Source organism: Rhinopithecus bieti, unplaced genomic scaffold, assembly GCF_001698545.2.
Source record: "Rhinopithecus bieti isolate Rb0 unplaced genomic scaffold, ASM169854v2 scaffold_14229, whole genome shotgun sequence".
In the NCBI taxonomy this organism is placed as follows: Eukaryota; Metazoa; Chordata; class Mammalia; order Primates; family Cercopithecidae; genus Rhinopithecus; species Rhinopithecus bieti.
In genome coordinates, this window is record NW_016807978.1 from 344,015 (window position 1) to 352,240 (window position 8,226).

Below are 8,226 nucleotides of genomic sequence, written 5' to 3' on the forward strand. Positions count from 1 at the left end.
GGATGTGTCCTTTTAAACTCTGAGTTCGCCAGTAAGCTCCTCGACCACTTCGCTGTCTCTGTTAGTTGTTTCCACTTCTTCCTCACTGTAATCATTTTCAACACATTCTCAAGATTCCATTTTAAGAAATGCCCATCCACTTTGTATCATCTATCCTTTTGGAGTCTCCGGCCATGAGAAAACCCCAAAAAACATTTTGAAATCAGTTTTCATACGTAGGACAAACCCAATATTGGCCTCAGTGACTATTCTATGGCCTGTAAAATGGGTATAATCACTTTTTCCCCCAATGTTGGCGTAACTTTCACAGCAACTATATATTCATTGCTGATCAATTGTTTCAGAGACATGGTTCTTCTCTTTCTATCCTCTGTATCCTGGAGGATTGGATCATCAATAAATCTGTTTTTTAAAAGAGAAAACACTTTTAAATTGTTTGTTTTAGGAGATTGAAACTTCCAACAAAAGTCCAGTGGTACTATTCGGTGCATAAGAACAAACAACTGTATACCTGACAATAAATAATAGCACATTAAACATGCCAATATGGAGTTCACAAGCCAAAGTTGCCCACGAGGGACTCCTGTGTCTTGTGGAAATAGTCCCGCATTAGTACTTTCACCCTGGTTAGCCAATGGCTGGGAGCAGCCCACGGGAAGTTTGGCCTCGGTGTGAACAAAGTGCTTTCCAGTAGGGTAGCAGATGGGGTCATCAGGCAATTGTGTTCCGTGCATCAGGATGTCTGATTAACGTGTTTGCATGGCCATCACAACCATGTTAATAGATTAAAATTAGAAAAGCCATAAGATTAGCTTTTAAAATAAAAAGATGAAAAAATACTTGTTTTAGCTCAGTGTTCATTTGTTATTTTAAAAAAATACTTAGCAAACTGATGTGATTCCGTCCTGAGCAGCTGTTCTCTTGAGCAGTGGTCATTTATCTCCGTCTGCCTTTTCTCCCACCTAAGTGCATGCTGTCACCTGATGGAAGATTCAGTGGACATGGACATGAGCCTCCTGAGGCCCCGGAACTATCTTTTCAGTTGTGAACTAAAGGCCGACAAAGATGATCACTTTAAGGTGGATAATGATGAAAATGAGCACCAGTTATCTTTAGGGGCTGGTGCAAAGGATGAATTGCACATTGTTGAAGCAGAGGCAATGAATTACGAAGGCAGTCCAATTAAAGTAACACCAGCAGCTTTGAAAATGTCTGTACAGCCAACGGTTTCCCTTGGGGGCTTTGAAATCCCACCACCAGTGGTCTTAAGGTTGAAGTGCGGTTCAGGGCCAGTGCATATTGGTGGACAACACTTAGTAGCTGTGGAGGAAGATGCAGAGTCAGAAGACGAAGAGGAGGAGGAAGTGAAACTCTTAAGTATATCAGGAAAGTGGTCTGCCCCTGGTGGTAGCAAGGTTCCACAGAAAAAAGCAAAACTTGCTGCTGATGAAGACGATGATGATGAAGATTTTTATGAGGAAGCTGAAGAAAAGAACCAGTAAAGAAATCTATTTGAGATACTCCAGCCAAAGATGGACAAAAAGTCAAATCAGAATGGAAAAGACTCAAAACCATCATCAACACCAAGATCAAAAGGACAAGAATCCTTCAAAAAACAGGAAAAAAATCCTAAAACACCAAAAGGACCTAGTTCTGTAGAAGACATTAAAGCAAAATGCAAGCAAGTATAGAAAAGGTGGTTCTCTTCCCAGAGTGGAAGCCAAGTTCATCAATTATGTGCATAAGAATTGCTTCTGTACGACTGAGCAGGAGGCTATTCAAGATCTCTGGCAGTGGAGGAAATCTCTTTAAGAAAATAGTTTAAACAATTTGTTAAAAATTTTCAGTCTTATTTCATTCCTGTAACAATGATATTTGGCTGTCCTTTTTATAATGCAGAGTAAGAACTTTCCCTACTGTGTTTGATAAATGTTGTCCAGGTTCCATTGCCAAGAATGTGTTGTCCAAAATGCCTATTTAGTTTTTAAAGGTGGAGCTCCACCCTTTGCTTGGTTTTAAGTATGTATGGAATGTTATGATAGGACATAGTAGTAGCAGTGGTCAGACATGGAAATGGTGGGGAGACAAAATATACATATGAAATAAAACTCAGTATTTTTTAAAAAAATACTTAGCAAATAGGACCCGAAGTGAACATACTTCACTGGAAAAGCACATCTACCAAAAAAAAAAAAAAAAAAAAAAAAAAAAAAAAAAAAAATCCAAAAGAGTATGCAGAAAAACTATCATAATTAAAAAAAGGGTTTGGCAAGAATGTTGGATATAAAATCAATACATAAAAGTCAATTGTGTTACTATACAACAAAAACAAAATATTAAGAAATGTATCTTCAGTAAAGTTTTTTAACTTTCTTCTTGAAGTTATTGCATATATTTTCCGAATTTACTCCTATATACCTTATTTTAATTCTTTTTAAAGTGGTATAGTTTTAGAACACTAAATATATGCAGAGGTATGCTATGTATTTAGATGTGAAAACTTAGCGTATAAATATATATAAGTATATAAATACTTTCTCCCCAAATTGACCTTTAAAGTTAATGAAATTCCAATCCTAATACCAACAAGATTTTTCATAGAACTTGGTAAGTTAACTCTAAAATTTACATAAAACAAATAGCCAAGGTACTCCCAAAGAGGACCATCAGAAAGGAAGATGTATTATAAAGCCATAGTTATTAGGGGAAGTCAATTTTAGGTCAACAAAATAGAGTTAGCTGAAACAAAATAGAGAGTCCATAAATAGACCCACATCCACATGTGGGTGATATTACACATCGGTAAAATGGTGGAACAAATGAAGATCTACACGGAAAAAATAAAAGTGTATCCCAACTTCATACTGTCTTCAAAATAATCAGTGTCAAATAGACTGTGGTCTTACATGTGAAAGACAAACTTAAAAACCTTTAAAAGAAAACATGTTTATGATCTCAGGTAAGAGATTTTTTAAATGGAACCCAAACACACAAACTTAAAAGGAAAAGACTTTGAGCAGAAATTACCAATTTTATCTCAGCCAAGAAGACATCATAAACGTCATGTAAAGATAAGTCACAAAATGGAAATATGTGCTTGTAACACATAAATAACAAAGAACCAGAATTCAGAAAATATGAAGAACTCCTTAAAGTAAAAGAGAAATAGGGAGAAAAAAAACCCCAGAAAAAAATGGATAGAAGTCTTATACTGGAATTTTACATAAGCGAAAACATAAATAACCAAAAAACATAAAATGTACTTAAGTTCATTTGTAACCTGAAAAATAGGAAGTAAAACACATGGAGATTTTTTTTTTTCTGAGACAAAGTCTCACTCTTGTGGCCCAGGTTGGAGCACAGTGGCCCAATCTCGGCTCACTGCAACCTTCACCTCTCGGGTTCGAACAATTCTGCCTCAGCCTCCTGAGTAACTGTGATTACAGGTGCCCACCACCATGCCCAGCTAATTTTTGCACTTTTAGTAGAGATGGGGTTTTGCCATGTTAGCCAGGCTGGTCTCAAACTCCTGACCTCAGGAGATCTGCCTGCCTCGGCCTCCCAAAGCACTGGGAGAGATACTCTTTTATACCCATCAGACTAATAAAAATTAAATGAGTCATGCTGACAATCATGTGGGGAAATCTTTAACAACTATATTGAGGTATAATTGAGATACAAAGAACTAGACACATTTAATGCAAGCAAGTTGATGAGCTTGAAATGCAAACACCTGTGATATCATCACAATTAAGATAATAGACATATCCAACAGTGCCCAAAGTTTTCTTGTGTCCCTTTGTTTTTTTGTTTTGTTTTTAATCATTTTGTTTTGTTTTGGTTTTGGCAGAACAAACACACGAGATCTATCCGCTTAACCAATTTNAGCGTTACAGCTCTTAAAAGCAGCGTTGACCCAAAAAGTGAGCAGCAGCAAGATTTATTGTAAAGAGTGAAAAAATAAAGCTTCCACAGTGTGGAAGCGGACCCCAGGGAGTTGCCACTGGCTGGCTCGGCATCCTGCTTTTATTCCTTTATCTGATCCCACCCACATCCTGCTGATTGGTCCATTTTACAGAGAGTTGATTGGTCCACTTTGACAGAGAGCTGATTGGTGCGTTTACAATTCCTGAGTTAGACACAGTGCTGATTGGTGCGTTTACAATCCTTTAGCTAGACACAGAGTGCTAGACAGAAAAGTTCTCCAAGTCCCCACTAGGTTAGCTAGATACAGTGTACCGATTGGTGTATTTACAAACCTTGAGTTAGACACAGAGTACTGATTGGTGTATTCACAAACCCTGAGCGAGACACAGAGTGCTGATTGGTGCATTTACAAACCCTGAGCTAGATTCAGAGTGCTAATTGGTGTATTTACAATCCCTTAGCTAGACATAAAGGTTCTCCAAGTCCCCACTAGACTCAGGAGCCCAGCTGGCTTCACCTAGTGGATCCTGCACCAGGGCTGCAGGCAGAGATGCCCGCCAGTCCTGAGCCACGCCTGCACTCCTCAGCCCTTGGGCAATTGATGGGACCACGCACCACAGAGCAGGAGGTGGCACCCAGGGAGGCTCCGGCTGTGCGAGAACCCACTGCAGGGGTGGGGGCTCAGGCATGGTGGGCTGCAGGTTCCAAGCCCTGCCCCGTGGGGAGGCAGCTGAGGCCCGGCAAGAATTCGAGCCCAGCGCCCGAAGGCCGGCACTGCTGGGGGACCTGGCGCACCCACCACAGCTGCTGGCCTGGGTGCTAAGCCCTTCAATGCCCTGGGCCGGCGGCGCCGGCTGGCCACTCTGAGTGTGGGACCCGCCAAGCCCGCACCCGCCAGAACTCCCACTGGCCTGTGAGCCCTGCACGCAGCCCCAGTTCCCGCCAGCACCTCTGCCTCCATACCTCCCCACAAGCAGAGGGAGGCAGCTCTGGCCTCGGCCAGCCGAGAGAGGGGCTCCCACAGTTGCCGTGGTGGGCTGAAGGGCTCCTCAAGCACCACCAGAGTGGACACCAAGGCCAAGGAGGCACCTGAGGGCTGCTAGCACGCTGTCACCTCTCACTGGGACTACAGGCGCCTGCCACCATGCCCAGCTAATTTTTGTATTTTTAGTAGAGATGGGGTTTCACTGTTAGCCAGGATGGTCTCAATCTCCTGACCTCATGATCTGCCCACCTCAGCCTCCCAAAGTGCTGGGATTATAGGCGTGAGCCACCACACCTGGCCCTCTTAACCAATTTTTAAGTGCACAAGACTGTACTGTTAACTATACTCACAATATTGTGCAGATCTCTAGATTTTACTTGTCTAGTATAACTAAAACTTTATACTCTTTGACAACACCTCCCCACTTCTCCCGTGCCCTACTCCCTAAACCACTATTGTATTCTCTGCTTCTATGAGTTTGACTATTACAAATACCTTATACAGCTAGAATCATGCGGGATTTGTCCTTCTGTGACTGGTTTATTTCACTTAGCATACTGTCCTCCAGGTTCAAACATGTCACAAATGACAGGATTTCCTTCTTTTTTTAAGGCTGAATTGTATTCTATTGTATGTATGTACCACATTTCCTTTATCTGTTCATCTGTTCATGGATATTTGTGTTGTTTCTGTATCTTGGTTATGGTGGAAAAAAAAACTGCAATGAAAGTGGGAGTGCTATGATCACCTCAAGATCTTGATTTCAATTATTTTGGTTGTAAACCCAGGATTGCTGGATCATCTGGTTCTATTTTTAATGTTTGAAGTGTTCTCCATACTGTTTTCTCTAGTGTCTGCACTATTTCATATTCCCATCAACACTTTTTTTAAATAATAACCATTCTTACAGGTGTGAAGTGATATCTCATTGTAGTTTTGATTTGTATTTCCCTCATAATTAATGATGTTGAGCATCTTTTCATATACTTGTTGGCAATTTGCATGTCTTCTTTAAAGAAAAGTCTGCTCAGGCCCGGCGCGGTGGCTCAAGCCTGTAATCCCAGCACTTTGGGAGGCCGAGACAGCCGGATCACAAGGTCAGGAGATCGAGACCATCCTGGCTAATACGGTGAAACCCCGTCTCTACTAAAGAATACAAAAAACTAGCCGGGCGACGAGGCGGGCGCCTGTAGTCCCAGCTACTTGGGAGGCGGAGGCAGGAGAACGGCGTGAACCTGGGAGGCGGAGCTTGCAGTGAGCTGAGATCCGGCCACCGCACTCCAGCCTGGGCGACAGAGCCAGACTCCGTCTCAAAAAAAAAAAAAAAAAAGAAAGAAAAGAAAAGTCTGCTCAAATATTTTGCCTATTTTTTGTTGTTGTTATTGAATTGTAAGAGTTTCTGGCTGGGTGTGGTGGCTCATGCCTGTAATCCCAGCACTTTGGGAGGCTGAGGGGGGTGGTCACGAGGTCAGGAGATCGAGACCATCCTGGCTAACATGTCAAAACCCTGTCTCTACTAAAAATACAAAAAATTAGCTGGGTGCGGTGGTGGGCGCCTGTAGTCCCAGCTACTAGGGAGGCTGAGGCAGGAGAATGGCATGAACCCAGGAGGTGGAGGTTGCAGTGAGCCAAGATCACGCCACTGCACTCCAGCCAGGGCAAAAGAGCGACACTCTGTCTCAGAAAAAAAAAAAAAGAGTTTCTTATATATCTTGGAAATTAACTTCTTGGCAGATATATATGGTTTAAAAATATTTTCTCTCATTCTTGTTACCTTTTCATTCTGTTGTTTCTTTTGCTGTGAAGATTTTTAACTTGATGTGGTCCCACTTGTCTATTTTTTGCATTTGTTGCCTGTGCTTTTGCAGTCATGTCCAAGAAATCAAAACCAAGACCAACGTCAACAAGCTGTTTTTTTTATGTGTTCTTCTAGGAGTTTTACAGTTTCAGGTAATCCTAAACATTGCTAATGGTAAAGAGGATTGACACAATAACTGGAAAACAATTTGCCATTATCTAGAAAAGTTGAAATTTAACACAACCTAAAATACAGCAATTCCACTCCTAGATATATATTTTTTAAAGAAAATCTTCCACTCATGCACAAGGAGACATATAATAGCCTGATTCTTTAAAATAGAAAAAAAAAGAAAATAACTAAAATTGGAGACTGGAAGGATATATTGAAACAATGGAAAAACTGTAACAATGGAAATGAATAGTATCAGTATAGATAACTATCTCAAATCTAATATTGAGCAAAATAGCAAGTTGCAGAAGAAAACAGAATATGATTCTACATAAAGGTCAAAACATGCAAAACTGAAAAACATACTGCTTAAAAATGCATACATATATGTTAAAATTAAAGAAAAGCAAGAAAACGATAAAAACATAAATCAATGTTTATCTCTGATAAGGAGAAAGGGAGATAGAATAGAGAAGGGATGCAAGGAACTTCCCATGTAGACAATCTTCCATGCAATAGAAAATAGTTATTTTCTATTTCTTATTCTAGGACAGGCATATACAGGTTTTCATTACATTATCATACTTTGAACCACATATATATGTGTGCACACATATTATACATTTATTATTTGAACTTTTTATGTGGATGGTGTACTTTGCCAAAAAATAATAACACTTTTGAGAAGAAAACAAGACAAGCTCATGAAGGCTTTTGACCCTTTACGTTTCTTCCCGAATGATACATAGATATGATTCCTGAAATGAAGCAGATACCTTGCAAGTTTGAGGACAATAGCCAAATCCTAAAATGGTGGCATCTGAAGACAGAAAAAGCCTGGGCTTTGATCATGTGATTCAGCTCCTGTACCAGCCATGGACAACCTACCAAACTTCTTGTGATGCTGTTACCAAAACCCCAAGGATTTGGTCTATGTCCTGCTACTTGCTGCACAGAAAGCCACTTGCTGAGATGCCAATTACTGCTGGGGAAGAAGGCTTTAATCAAGTGCTGCAGCTGAGAAGGTGGAAGAGCAGTCTCAAATCCATTTCCTTGACCAACTGAAATTAGGGGTTTACATAGTAGGGAAGAAATGTAACTTTGTGTGGGAAAACAGGAACTACTGAGAGGTAAGGGAGCAATTATGACAAGTGAGGGGTCTGGCTTCTCATTGTCTGGACGGATGATCTGGTGAGTTTCAGTGATTTGATACTTTTTGAGAGGCCTGAGGGTTGTTTTCTAAGTTAGGAACTCATATAAAGCAAAGGTAAGTTTCAAGCTTTAAGACCAGAAGGGTTAATTGCTATGTTTACCAAAAAAAAAAAAAAAAAAAAAAAAAAAAAAA

At 40.5% G+C, this 8,226-nt stretch overlaps 1 pseudogene; it reads left to right on the forward strand.

The window, feature by feature from the left end:
• The first annotated feature begins 983 nt into the window (after positions 1-983).
• Positions 984-1,820, forward strand: LOC108537204 (nucleophosmin pseudogene; annotated as a pseudogene).
• The last annotated feature ends 6,406 nt before the right edge of the window (positions 1,821-8,226 follow it).